Below are 14,420 nucleotides of genomic sequence, written 5' to 3'. Positions count from 1 at the left end.
CAATGAGTTAAACATTTGAAAGTTTCAACCTTTTTTTTGTCCAAGCACCTGATAGCTAAATGGCCAGCTAGCTAAACCCATCCCTTGCTTATCTTATTCCTATTTTCTTCTGTCTTACCGCTTCACCTGCTAACGAAGCATCTCTATTGCTCATTTTGTATTACGGGCTGGTCTAGCGGCCCACTGAGCGATTTCTCCTGGTGCTCCCGATGGCCAGTCTTACTATGTTTTGAATGATTAGCAGCGGGGATTGGGTTGTTGGTGGTGGTTGAAGATTATGATAGATTGTAGTCTTTACTCTAACACTGTGCTCGTATATAGTTTTTCAGGTTTGCGTTAGGGGCATATACGAGTGAAATACTTGCTGTGGAGCCCTGCAAATATGGGAGAAAAAAAAATGTTGACGTTGACATTTAAATAACTGTTAAATAAATGTTTTGCAAGATAAATTAATACTGTAAAAAAAAATCTGAGACGCATTTGCTGAATGATAAATGATTTAAAAATGTTACTTTTTGAAGGAGATGAGAGATTTGTTGGATTTTTAACAAACTGCGGTATTCAGCACTCAATCCGAACTAGAGCTGGCCATCTGAACCCAAACCCAGTTGTCACTAGTGTGTGTCTCCCCCATGCCTTGCATTTTAGGCCACTACCCTAGACAGCCGGACATTTCAGATATATCTTGCATTTCATTAATGTTACTCCGGTTGATTGAACTGCTCCACTGTCAAGTAAAAATAGTACACAGCACCTGATGTGTCATAAGTGCCTAAAAGTAGGGCAAAGGCCTGAGGAGGCTAAGTGTTTCATAGGGTTGTAGAGTTGGCGCCTCTATTCAGAGCTGGTTCACTGACATGGGCCCACAAGCCTCCAGGAGGCTCGGCATTTAATTCTGCCACCTTCATACCTTGGGCGCTCATTACAGTATACTGTATTTACTGCCACGTTTCTTAAGGTTGAGAATTAGCCCACACTATATAAAACTAATAATCCCCAAACTTAACATTAGTGTAGCAACAGCAGGCTGATGGGTTATGGGCTAATGACCGTGGTGCTTGAAAGGATCCAGTCAGCCATTTAAGTTTCCAGTTAAAAATGGCCGCTCCAGCAAAGCAACAGTGATTTGTAACAGTTTTGGAAGACACAGATAAATGATGGCGTCCTGCAGATAGAAGCGTCAGGTCAGAAAATGCTTTTATGTGTCGTTACAAAGGCCATGGACATATTTTGTTATTTAATTTTGAGGACATGTTGTTTTCATAACATGGAAGATTAAAGCATCTATCTTTAACTATGACATGCATTTCCACATTTTTGGCCCCAAACTGCCCCTTCTGTCCAACTTTGGGCCCAGACATGTCAAAGCTGACCTTGATCAAAGCTTTGATGTGGTGCTTGGAAATGCTTGTAAAGTTATAGAAGTTACTGTTCATACATTAGTTAAATGCACACCGTGAGTGGTAGGTTCATTACCCATGCAGAGCAATGTCGTTGTGGAGAGTGGCCTTTCTGTATTTTTAGCCTTTCAGAATTTAGTTTCTTGATGTCAGTTAAAAATCTCTTACATGTAATCTTGCCAAAACCAATTAGGCTACAGTAAATCTGTATCTAGAATTCCCACATCATAATGGAAGCACTCTTCTGAGACACATGCCGGGGCTGCAGAGTTAATTAATCCCTACAATCAGAGGTCTGATGAAATAAGAGCTGAATGTTGCCCCTCCCTAGACAACTGTTAACAAAGCTGTTCTGCTCTTATTAGTTCTGTAAATTGCTTATCAGACGGCTCAAAAGCTATAGCCCAACATGCCATTTTCTATCAAGTGTTACTCTTAGGACTTAAACTGAAAGCATTGTGACCCAAAGAATTCACCTAAGGGCCATTGAACTGTAGCCCTGTGGGAACTGCATTGATCAAGGCAGATCATGCAGTATGTAATGGGAAAGATCTGTCGGCCAACCTGGGGGCCAGATTTATAAACAATGTGACACCATTTTACCTACATGAAATGGTATTTATAAAATCTGCATTGAGCATGTGGGCACCGCCATACGTAATTCGAGAGAGAGAGAGACTAATCCTTAAAATATCATTCAGCGTATACAAACTTAATTTTAAATTATTTATAACTGATGAATTTTGTCATTCTTTTTACTTACGTTTGAGTATAATTTCACTGTTAATGGTCTTTTAATTTGATCCTGAATAGCCCAACTAGAGCTGCAACCATTAATCTTAGTTAGTTATTAGTGAAATATTCAAATAATTGCCAACTATTTTGATAATTGCTTAATTGGTTTGTGTATATTTTTAAGATTCTCTTATTCAAGCTTCTTAAATGTGAAAATTTTCTGGTTTCTTTACCCCCTGACCGTAAACTAAATATCTTTGGTCTGGCCCTAATCATCACTGTAAAAACTTTAGTATCTCCATCATCATGTCTTATGCACAGAGGAAAACATTTAATAAGTTAAATAAAGCATCAAAAACACTGTGAAGGAGACTGTTTTACCTTTTTGAGATTCTTCTCACGTACAACCACAGCAATAATCCCACAAACAGCACATTATATTTTCACTTCTCATTAATTCCAGCTGCGTAGCTGAATAAATGATTAGGCAGAAAAACACTTTACAAACAGCATGAGAGCAAATGGGAATTAGATTCACAACTTAGGAACCTGTCATACAATGCATGTGCACTGTCAGATATAACAGACTATATAATGGCAGAATTCACTCTCCAATGATGTTTAATGATGAAACTGATGCAAATGTATCATTGGATTTGCTGTGGTAAGTAGGGGGAAAGCATCACTCAGGCTCATGATGGTCATTAATTAAGGCTTTAACTACAACATTAGTCCATTAGTCATGCAGCATGGCTATAGGGTTGGGCCGATGTAAAAATGTTCAAACCTATTTGATATACCGGTCCAGTCTTCGGAAAAATATCTAATGCTGCATTCCAGACTGCTTGGAACTTGGAAATTTCCTGGTTGAAATTTCCGCTTATCGACCTGAAAGCCTTCCGGGAGCATGGTGGTGCATGACGATGAAAGTGAATAGAAAAACTGATGTTTCTTAGTCAAGTGTGCACACAATTGAACCCTAAGCAGTGCCCTTGGTGTTCAATAAAAGGATGGCCGTTTTAATGAAAACAAGTGACTTAAATATACTTTACCCATTAACTCTAGCTACATCAGCTGGTAATCCTCAAAAATCAGTAAATCTAGTAGGCTACTGTATATTTCCCAATGTTGTCACATGTTTTGGCATTTTTAATGTTTTCCTGAATAACTCTTGCAGAGCTTGTTTACTGTAACCAGCTACCTACTAACATTGGCAACATTTTTCTATATCAGCTTTCATGCAGAACAGTTTTTACTGTATGACAGTATGCAGGAGCAGACTGGGATAAAAATTTTGTCCTGGCACTGTAGCCACACCAGCTCACATTACCCTGCACCCACGATAATATAAGCAGTAGCATATGTAACAGATACTTAAACATTTAATGTATGTGACTGGCAAACAATGCTTAAGCTACTACTTTTTAAAGAGCACATTTTTATAACAAATTTACGCATACAATAAAAACTACTACTGTAGAGTTAATGTACAGTTGTGTGTTTTCTTCCTACCACTACAACACTCCTCCCTGCTTCTGCAAGGCCTACAGTAGCATCCTTCCTCACAGCAAGGCTGTACTGATTCCAGCAACATCCTAGTTAATAAACACAGAATTGGATGTAAACATTGCAGCAAAACGTTTTCTCGCTGAAGGGTTGCTAGTGTGTGCTGCATGTACATTTGTGTGTGTGTGTGTGTGGTGTAAAGGATGTCTGTGAATGTAATCTGTGTGTGTGTGTGCGACACACATGCACAGGTTTCTCCTATCCTAAGGGTTAGAGCCAAAAAATGAAGGAACTGGCAGCATCTGTGTCTCAGTGTCTTTCTCATTGCTATCATCCTACCTCTACTGCACTTGTCTGTGCAGTAGCAGCTGTCTGCACTGGGTCCAGCAACACTCTAGTTTTGATGTAGATAACAGAAGTAAGCCAACGGCTTATTATGCCTCATCTAACTATTGCCTTTGAGTGCCTGTAAAAGAAGCCTATGTTCCACCCAAGCGGGAACCTCTGGGTCTGAAAAGTGAGGCAGGAAGAAACTTAAACCTGCATTGTATCTAACGGCCAGCAGGGCGCTACTCTTCTGGTTGCAAAAAGAAGTGCGGTTCCATTAGAAATAATGATAAAATGATCCTACTTCTCAACTGATTTATTAACTTTGTAAACACTTTGTTAATATGTTTAGGTTCTCAATCAAGCGGGAAGCTTCCGGTCTACAATATGAAGTGAATGTGTAAGTCCCTGAAACCTGCATTCTATTGAAAATCCAGCAGGGGGCGACTCTTCTGGTTGCAAAAAGAAGTCCGGCTCCATTAGAAATAATGGGAAAATGACCCTACTTCTCAGCTGAATAATTACCCCAGTAAACACTTTACTGATGAGTTTATGGTCTCAGTCGCTAATTTCAAGTCTTCTTCAATACAAAATGATGTTCATTTAGTAAATTATGGTCCCATTTATTTTAAAATAGACCAAAAAGCAGAGTATATTTCAGGGCGGGATTATCTATGATGACAAGTCGTTACCATAGCGGCCTGTCAATCAGGCTAGAGCCGACTTGTACCCTCGGCACTGTGTAAATTTAACCAGCGCCGTTTAAAAAGCTTATTAGATCTGATCTTTTTATGACAATGTGAACTGCCCAAGTCACATGGAATCTGATCTTTTCCAATTCGGATTTGGGCCACTTTCATATGTGGTCCAAATCCGATACAGATTGGATCTTTTTAAATGCGACCAAGTCTGGACACGAATCGGAACTGATGCGACTTTGACGTCACTCTAGAGTAGCTGTTCGCCCACCTGACGGAGCCGCGATGAACGCAAAAGCTCCACAAAGGCCATTATTATACATGTAGCTCACAAATTCCCTTTCTTACATCTGAAATCCACCGGGTCGTGAGCTTCCTTCTGAGTTATGTGTATGCTACTTATCCATGCAGACGCAGTAGAATGAGAGAGAGTTGTGGGGCATGTGTTGTACAGCACCAGAAACAGTAATGAATGTCATGAAAAGGACAGAAAGTTGGGAATATTTGTCATAATTCGGGAGAGATATGAGGGCAATGAAATTCGGGAGGGTTAGCAAGTAGGAGCTAACTGGGGATGACCGGAGCTAACCTCTGTGGCTTGTTTACTTCTGTACGACAGCGTGCTGTGTGTGAGACGTCCGTTTTATTCGTTCTATTTGGCACCTGCGGGTCACTTTCAGTCAGTCGACAGTACACACTTGGAGTCTGATATGGGCCACATTTAAACAATAATGTGAACTGTCAAATGAGTCAAAGTCAAAAAAATTGAGCGTGCAGTCTGAATGTAACATCTGTGTTCCTGGGTTGATTGTTTGCACCTGCCCTAATGTGTTTCACATGTGTCTTGTTATCTTCACCCCTCTTGTGTATTTAAGTCTTGGTCTCAGAATTGTTTGGTTGTGTTTCCTTGTTTTTCAAGTTTTTTAATTTTGCTTATGCCATTCTGGATTTGTTTGTGCTTTGTTTGCGACTGCCTGCACCTGTGTTGTAAGTTAACCCTTCAAACCCTCTAAACTGAATCCACTCTGCCTTGCAAATCCCCTGTTCTCCAGTCTGTCAGTGCTGAACTGAACATAACAATACAACTATTTAAAGTAGTATGTCCCTCCCCTATTGTCAAAATTAAAAACATAACTCCCTCCCCAGTGTTTAAAAAATGATTTGATGTGTCTCTTTTGTTTTGCTACCCCACCCCTCCATAAATAATGAACAGTCCCTTAGTGTTTGCAATGTGTCTGTTTAGAACATGGTTGCTTATATTGTGCTGGTTTACAGTTTATCTGAATGATAAAAGCCATTACTTTATCAGATAGATGAACCCAGTAATGTTATGTATTCAGTGTCTGAAAAGGGCTTTAGATAGAAATGTCACATTACACATCTTGAATGAGTTTTTGAGTAATTGCCTTGTTGCTCACAGGTGACCAGTATACATTGCATATTATTTTGAAGTCAACAGAAATTGTAACCAATTTGTTGAGAAGACAATGTTCCTAACTGCAGTGTGTTTGATCCACCTTTCATAAGTTGTCTGTGTACAACACAAAGTGTAATCCAAATGTTAACTGTGTTCAAATCTCAGTATGAAAAACTGTTTTACATCTGCATTAAATTAATTTGGAGGCAGTGTTAATGTGATTGTAAGTGCAGGCAATTCAGTGGCCTAGTAGCTTGTAAACTTAATTGATTACATTTTGGAAGTAATGTTTAGTGTCATGTGAGTAAATTCCATGGTTATCACTGTATACTGTAGCAAAAAGAAGCTGTTGTTTCACTTACTCCATATAGTTTTCTCCATACAGACAAAAGAGCAACACTCAGACACAACATGACACATTAAATAAGAGGTCACAGTGCAGACTGTTTGCTTTAATTTATTAACCAAATACTGTATATGATGAAACTGGCCAGTTCCTAGCTCCATTTTAAATTTTCTAGTTAAAATATTCTAGATAATCTAGGTCTCTCTGGACATTTATATAAAACATGAAGACCTGAAGGGCTAGACAAAATAACATAAACACATCCACTTAAAAGTAACTTTATCACAATTACAAACACTTTCACAATTATGGGTCTTAATAGGTTCAATGGCAGTTAACAGCATTCTGTCAGCTGTAAAGTCTGGCGATTAGCACCTTGATTTGAGTCTTCAAAGCATGATGAGCCAACTAACCATGCTTCAAAGAGGCCAAATCCTTTTGTGTCAATTGCAGGTGCATCTGTTAAAGTCCTGCTGAATTATTTAATATGTGAAGGGAAAAAGTCTCGATAATCATGATGAAACTATAGCTTGACAATCACCATGTAACAAGAGTGCCACAGAGTTAGAAATAACTCTCAGACGGGATGAAATTAACAAATACTGCTAATTGGTATGTTGCCTAAAGGTATATTGAGACAGGGCACGTTAATTTGATCTCTGCATGTCCACGGTATATTTTATGAGTTCATTCGCACAGACTTCACCCGGTAAAAAACTTGGTAGCCTATTAACTTACGTTACATGTCGCGATGGATATTTAGGTAGAGCAGCAGTGAACACACAGAGTGCAGATTTTGGTTTTGGTTGTTTGATAGGCTATATCATAACAAGCTGACATGCCTACTACTACTACTCACCTACTGCGATGACAACGGATTGCGGATAGAAAAACGCGAACAAAAGACGAGTTCTGTGTCTTTAGGCGACTTTATAAAACAATACAATCACAATGCCTGCTCAACATCTTGATGCCATCGTCCTTCGGCGATGGCATCAAGACGACTGAGAAGTTGTACCATGGCGACCTATCACTCAGGCTAGAGTGACTCGTATCCACTGCACTTGTAAATTTAACCAGCAACATTGAAAAAGCTTATTAGGAGTTGGCTGTTCAATTTTCTGGTGAGTAGCCTACGTTTTGTTTGAAGCCTGTTTGTTGCTAGCAAAAATGATCATCCCAGCTAATATCACAGTTGATGTGAATTACAGATGCACCTTGCTAACCAAGCTAGCTAGCGCCACCTTCTCATCAATATATGGTCGTGTCAGGTGCCGCTGCTCGCAAAAAATTAAGATGGAAATGGCCAAACTTCAGGCTTCAATATTTCTCCTGATGGCTGTGGGTATATGAGTGTGTATATCGACTTAAAAATATCGACCAGAATGTAAATTTTCTAATCAACTTGTCTGAGAAATTAAGTAACGTTAATAGTTCTGTGCGTTAAGCAGAACAGCATCAGTTAATTTTCTTCTGCCCTTAGTCAAAGTATTTTCCCATCAGCTGAAACTCACCGCAGGTCTGATAGCTCTAAGGGGGATTAGCTTAGTTTTGAGCTAATCAGCAGTTTGCTGGTCCATTTTGTTTAATACATCAGTGATGTTGAAAGGGAAGACGTCTTCAACATCTCGAGGTTCTTTATTGCGGCCGGAGTGTCGGCCCTGCAAGTGCTTTGATCAATTGGTTTTATTAGCACCTTTGTTGGCACTGCTCTTTACCATTTCTTGCATTTGGGCTTGCTTGTATTCTTTGCCAGCATCCAGTCACAAGTGAAGGGTATTAACCAAACACAGCACAGTAGGGCAGGACTTGTCAAAATCATGGGAAAAAAATTACAGCAGTGTGTGTGTCAACTTGCTGACGGGAGAAGAGATTGTTAGAGAGTGCATTTTCAGTATCAAAACTGCGGAAAATGAGTATTAAAAATTGTTTAAAATATTCACAATCAATATGCAACAAAACATTTATATTTTTGACAACATTAGCATTAAGTAGTTGGCATCTTGCATAGTAGCCAATGCCATCAGTGCATCAATGTGTGTAAGTGGGGAGAATGTGGGTGAACCTGGATTTTGGTGGTTGGACAGTAAGAGGACATTGTTTAGTGGGATTTTAGTGAATAAATCAAACTGAAACTTTGATGGTTAGGGGGGGCATTGCCAAAGCAAATCGCTGCAAGTGGTGCATATACAAAACAGTTTGTAAATGGCTGTGCACTTCTGTTTCCTAATACAAATCTTAGTTGTAAGTTATAGCCCTCCAGAGGATCATAATGAAAGCACCTGAAGAGTATGCTTACTATTGTGCTCTCATAAGGCCATGCTTTTCACATGTCAGCAAGCCATCATTCTGAGCGTAATTAGGATGAAGGTGGATAGAGATATCAATATTGGGCATGCATGCTGTGGGGGTGACAATAAAGCTCAATGAGCAACATGACAATGATAATTGCTTCTTTTATAACACTGCCACTGTAACATGTTTTAATGTATTAAACCAGTTTCTTCCCTCTATTGATATGTAGTGTGATTATGGGTCCAACACGAGGAAATGACAGATATTCCCATTGTGTAATGCAGGAACTTTTGGAAAGTAAAAACACTACATATCAAACAGTCTCTCTTTGTGGCCAGGTCCTCTCTAGTGAAATGGTGTGTTGTACCTGTCAGTTTTCTTCTTTTTTCCAATAGACTTTCATTGTTCATGATATAAAGCACCTGGGGCTAAAGACAGGTATTTGTGTCCTGAGTACAGTTCGACGAGGGAACAGTTTCTGAGCTGCATTACTGAAGCAGAAGACCGTGGCTGTTTCATTGTACAAAACAATAACATTTGTACAAAACCGCCTGAGATAAAACACTTGAGTGTAGAGAAAAATGTTTTTGATCTGGAGTTCAATGACACAACAGAATATAACAACACAATACTATTTAAAGCATTTGTACAATACTGCAGTCCGTGTAACTGTTATTAGCCAAAGAGTATCCTTACCTCAAAAATGTGGCAGTAAAATTAAGTTCAGTAAGGAATTTCAAGATGTTATTAATCTTCATGACACAGTATGTTCTGATATGTCAACAAATATGTAAATGTTATACAGTTAATAGATTTTAAAATGCTTGCTATATAAAACAAATAATGTGTATGTGAAAAAACAATAAGATTCAATTAGTGTTATTGTCTGAGGTTTAAATGACGTGTGCAAACACAGGTTTGTTTGCAAGAGAAGTGAGAGTAGCCAAAGGAAACAGAATAGGAGTCTAGTGGCTCTGTCAGGCTGTGCTTTGAGATAAATTCTAACTTCAGCATGCTAACTTTCTCACTATGACAATGCTAGCTTTGCATGATGTTAAGCAGTTGTAATGTTTACCATGTTCACCATCTTATGTTAGCATGCCAACAACAGATTAGCACTAGACACACAACGTACATCTGAAGATGGGAATGTCATTAGTTTTGCGGGTATTTTGTTGTTTCTTTTTTATTGGTATAAACGAAAGCATTGGATAAATTATTATTATAAATAACAGGCAGCACACTTTGTGCCCCTGGAACTCAAACTAGATTCCATCCATCGTCAACCGCTTATCCTTTGTACAAGGTTGCAGGGGGGCTGGAGCCAATCCCAGCTGACATCGGGCAAAGGCGGGGTACACCCTTGACAGGTCGCAAGTCCATCGCAGGGCTACACATATGCAATCAATCAGTAACACTCACACTCACACCTAAGGACAAGTTAGTTACCAATTAACCTAACCTGCACAACCTTCTTGCTGTGAGGCGACATTGCTAACCCTCTGCACCACCGTGCTGCCCCAAACCATATTCATCTGCCCCAAATATATATACTAAATAATTAAATTAATATCATAAATGTGCAACGACTAGTCGACTAATGACTTAAACTAATGACTACTTGGGCACTATAGAAATATTTAGTCAAGGGCAGCCCTAGTAAGATTAGACATTAAACCCTAGGGGTGCAACGATTCATCAAATCCATGGTTTGGTTCAGACCTCGATTTTTGAGCCACAGTTTGGTTAATAACTTGGATTTGTTGCCCCTGTTTTTATTATAATTATTATTACTACCATCATTATTATTATTTTCCATCTTGGGTTAATTAAACTAGTCTATATACACTGCTACCGTTACATAATGCCTTTCAAAAAATGACCTAAAAGTTCATGACAAAATTAACTGTCTAAACTGTCAAACTAACATTAATCCTTAAAACCACACCTGGACGTTAGTGAGTTGTTTATTGGCTTGTCCTTTGCTCAGTCATAGATGAATTTATTCTGTCATTGATTTAACCACTGACTCGGCTGCTCAATCATTTTGTCAGGAAACATGTCGCTCAGGAGGTGCTTGGACCCTCATCCATCCAAGAATGGTACGTGTATTAAACCATTTTGATCCTGGAAGAGCTCATTTGTCATCCGTATTTAGTTTTGACATGCATGACAACCGTGACAAAACATTGTTTGTCCTGTAAATTAGCAGCCAGTGCTTTAGAAACAAGAACACTTTAAAGGCAAGAGTTCCACAAAGCCTAATCAAGCCGATATGTGTGCAGAAAGAGATCAGGATTTAAATTGAGCCTTTGCTTTTGGGTAGAAAAGGACAGAAAATGAGGACATGGTTATATTGTTTCACTGACAACTTCAGTTTTCAAAAGCATTTGAAGGATGTTGATGTTTATTTTCGCTCAGTATAGCCTTTTTTAATTATCTTTATCAAATATTTATACATGTACTTTGTGAAATTTAAAGCCTGCCACATTGCTGTTCATTCTGTCTAGTCATTTTCTTGCCGCTGGCTGCGTGAGGCCTCAGTAGGGGAGAAGATTCAAATCCAGCAGTTCTACCTACGCTTCAAGAAGGATGAAAATCACTGAAGGCTCCCTGAAATGCTTATCGTGTTTATTCAGTAGTCATTTATTTACACCGCAATGTGTTTAAGTGTTCTTGGTTTGACTCAAGGTTGCTATAATATCTTATCTTATAGGTATTCTAAGCTTTTTTTTGTATGTGCTCATCCATTGATTTACACAAATATAAGTTTAAGAGCGTAAGTGTCTTTCTGTTTACACTTTGGAGAGCATAGACTCACCATAACCTTGTACAACACATAAAGAAAGGTTACACATGAACAATATATACCTAAAAAAGAAACCAGCAAATCAACAAAAACAGCTAATGTTAAGATATTCTGCTTATTTCGTAAAGGTCATTTCACCAGGCAGGTGTGCCTGCTTTCATTTGTGTCCAGAGCATATTTTAAAGATGTCAGGACATTTTGCGGTATAACATTTACCATGTCTCATTTGGTGGGGACATTAGTGAATGCTATAACTGTAAAGGTGGGACAGGTGCAGGAAAGTTATGGTATCAATATAGAAAGTACAAAGAAACAGGAACAACAGTGATAATATTGATAAAACAATACTTTTAGTCACATGGCTGTAGGAAATGGCTGGACCACTTTGGTCCAGACTGAAATACAGCTGAAATGACCTGCTGTCACAAACGTTGCTAGCAGGGTAGCAGGAAAACAAGGGTTTGGACCGAATAGCAGAAATCCGGGGCAAAAACAAGTAGCTGTTTAAATAATTTATTTTACACAGCACTGCAAAATATTACAGAGTGGTGAGACAGGCAAGGGTCATACCAGGTAAAAAGTCCAAAACAGGCAAAGAAATCCAGAAACAGGCTATGTTCAAGGGAAAACACAAAAAATCCAAAACCACTGGGAAGGACTGCTGGAACAGACAACAACAATCTGGCAAAGGGTTTGACAAACTAAATACACTAGTGAGGAGGAGATAACAAAACACAGGTGAACTTTATCAGGCAGGAGCAACCAATCACACAAGCAGGAAGTGAACAGAAACGAGAGAAGTAACAAAGAAAAAGAGGAAACGGGAGAAACCTAATCAAATACAAAGTACGAGCAACCACAAAGACAGGAAGTTAAATACACTAAAACATAAGAGGAAGGAGAATGAATGACTAAATAACACAAAGAAATATATAATACATAGAATGGGGGAGAAAAACAGACATGAATGGAAATACACCAAGACACAAGAGGAAGGCCTACCCAAATAAAAACAAGATACGAAACAAACCCCAAATCCAATCGTATCACCACAGTGCTTATTTACAGCTTCATGTTGCTGCTGGCATGGCTGTAGACTCTGAGTCTTGTGTTAAAACTGCCATCAGTACACACATCAGAGGAAATTGGCTAGTGATGCTCGAACTTTGTGTACAAAAAACAGATTTTGTATTTCAAAAAGTCAAAAGAGCTCTCCTATAACCTACAACTTTCTGGTGTCCAGAAAGCAAACAGCACAAAAATGAACACATCTATTTTTCAATAATTTCTACTAGATATATTTTAATGTTTTCTGTAGCCTGTAAAGAAAACACAGTTGTAATGGCAGGGATACGGCAGTGCACAGATTCAGTTGCCATGGTTACTTTCCATAGAGCGGCTGGTATTTACTCCTTCTGCGCCCCACACACACACACACACACACACACACACACACACACACACACACACACACACACACACACACACACACACACACACACACACACAAAACGCTAAAACGCCATTCTTAACATATTTGGCAGAGAAACATAGAAAGAGACGTGGACACGGTGGATGCGTGGCTTAGCTTTTTTAAAATATAGCAAGCAGTTGCTATATTTCAGCAGCTTGCTATAGCCTTTTATCACTGCTGCTGGTCAAGTTGACAATTAACAGCAGGCCACCAGGAAATCTCCCGGTGCTCACAATGGCCAAAAAAAGTTGTCAAATTTGCAGTTGTACGTGTGCGAATAATTCTAAAAAATGGTCGCAGTCTGGAGCCCTGCGCTGCAGTCTGCCCTTGTCCTTGGCAGTGGTAGCACGTACCAGATGGTGATGGAGGAGGTGAGGATGGACTCAGCGATGGCAGTGTAGAAGTCCAACATCATTGTCTCTGGCAGGTTGAACTTCCTCCGCTGCTGCAGGAAGTACATCCTCTGCTGAGAGATGACTTTATTACAGTCAGTATAGTGAGAGTTTTCTTGAGAGCCAACATCTAGTGATCATTTGGGGATCTACACGTACTTGCTTCAGTATTTTGGCTTGGTGGGTGTCATTAGGTTCTAGCCCTGGATTACATCACAGTGTTGAATTTTCTCATAGTCAACATCTTCAGGTTGTTCTCAGATCACACCTTATGTCCCAGCTCTTGATCCTCTCTGCTTTTCCCACTAGAACTGCACATTTATTTGGGGATGATTGTTCCTCAAAACATAGTCAACTGAGGTTAAAATGTGTGGATTCTGGGAATGCAACTGAGGAGTGTTTCTTCAAATCCACAGAAACTGAAATTCTTTTTTAAAGAAGAAAGCAAGATCACGCAGGGTTTGATGAAGAGACATTATGCAAAAAACTATTCTCCTTAAACTAGATTCAAAATGTTTCATTAAGAGATGAAGATGGCATAGAATAAATACAGGCCTTCTGATTACAGATACAGTTACAGCTACAGTCATATTTGAATTTGTAATGTTAAGTGTACCTGTTATGCTTTCATTTATTTTCTATCATAGATATGTTACAATGTTGGATGTCCACAGCATGCCCATGACTTACAGGGACACACCAATCAACCCGCTAAGACTGTCTAAGTAATTCAACCGCTCTGCTCAGGACTACTCTTCCAGGTTTTTAGGTTGTTTTTTTTTTGGTTGTGAAGTAAAGTTAGAAGGTGTTTTTGATAAACGGATGGCTTTACTTGTTGCTATAGTAGGCTAACTGCTAATCTACTGCTAATTGTAGCTACCATCAGCTAATTAGCTCAGTTAGCTGTACGGCTAGCTGACTCAGCCTGGACTGGGAGCCCGGAGCACAGGCCTGAAAACCCTGCTTGTTCGGGCAGTCCAAAGCTCCTCTGCTAGCAGTAGCGGTTACTTTTAAGCTATCA

General features: G+C 39.3%; 2 long non-coding RNA genes across 2 annotated transcripts in view; both read left to right on the top strand.

The window, feature by feature from the left end:
* Positions 1 to 14,420, top strand: part of LOC119892121 — an 83,757-nt gene that overhangs the window by 21,551 nt on the left and 47,786 nt on the right. The window lies entirely within an intron of this gene.
* Positions 10,778 to 11,693, top strand: LOC119892127. The gene is made up of 2 exons (XR_005442515.1): positions 10,778 to 10,826; positions 11,235 to 11,693. It is a non-coding gene; the product is annotated as an uncharacterized LOC119892127 (long non-coding RNA).

Source organism: Micropterus salmoides, unplaced genomic scaffold, assembly GCF_014851395.1.
Source record: "Micropterus salmoides isolate LMB-PRFRI ecotype aquatic unplaced genomic scaffold, ASM1485139v1 Ms_hic_scaffold_10, whole genome shotgun sequence".
Taxonomy (NCBI): domain Eukaryota; kingdom Metazoa; phylum Chordata; class Actinopteri; order Centrarchiformes; family Centrarchidae; genus Micropterus; species Micropterus salmoides.
This window is presented reverse-complemented; position numbering and strand designations above follow the sequence as displayed.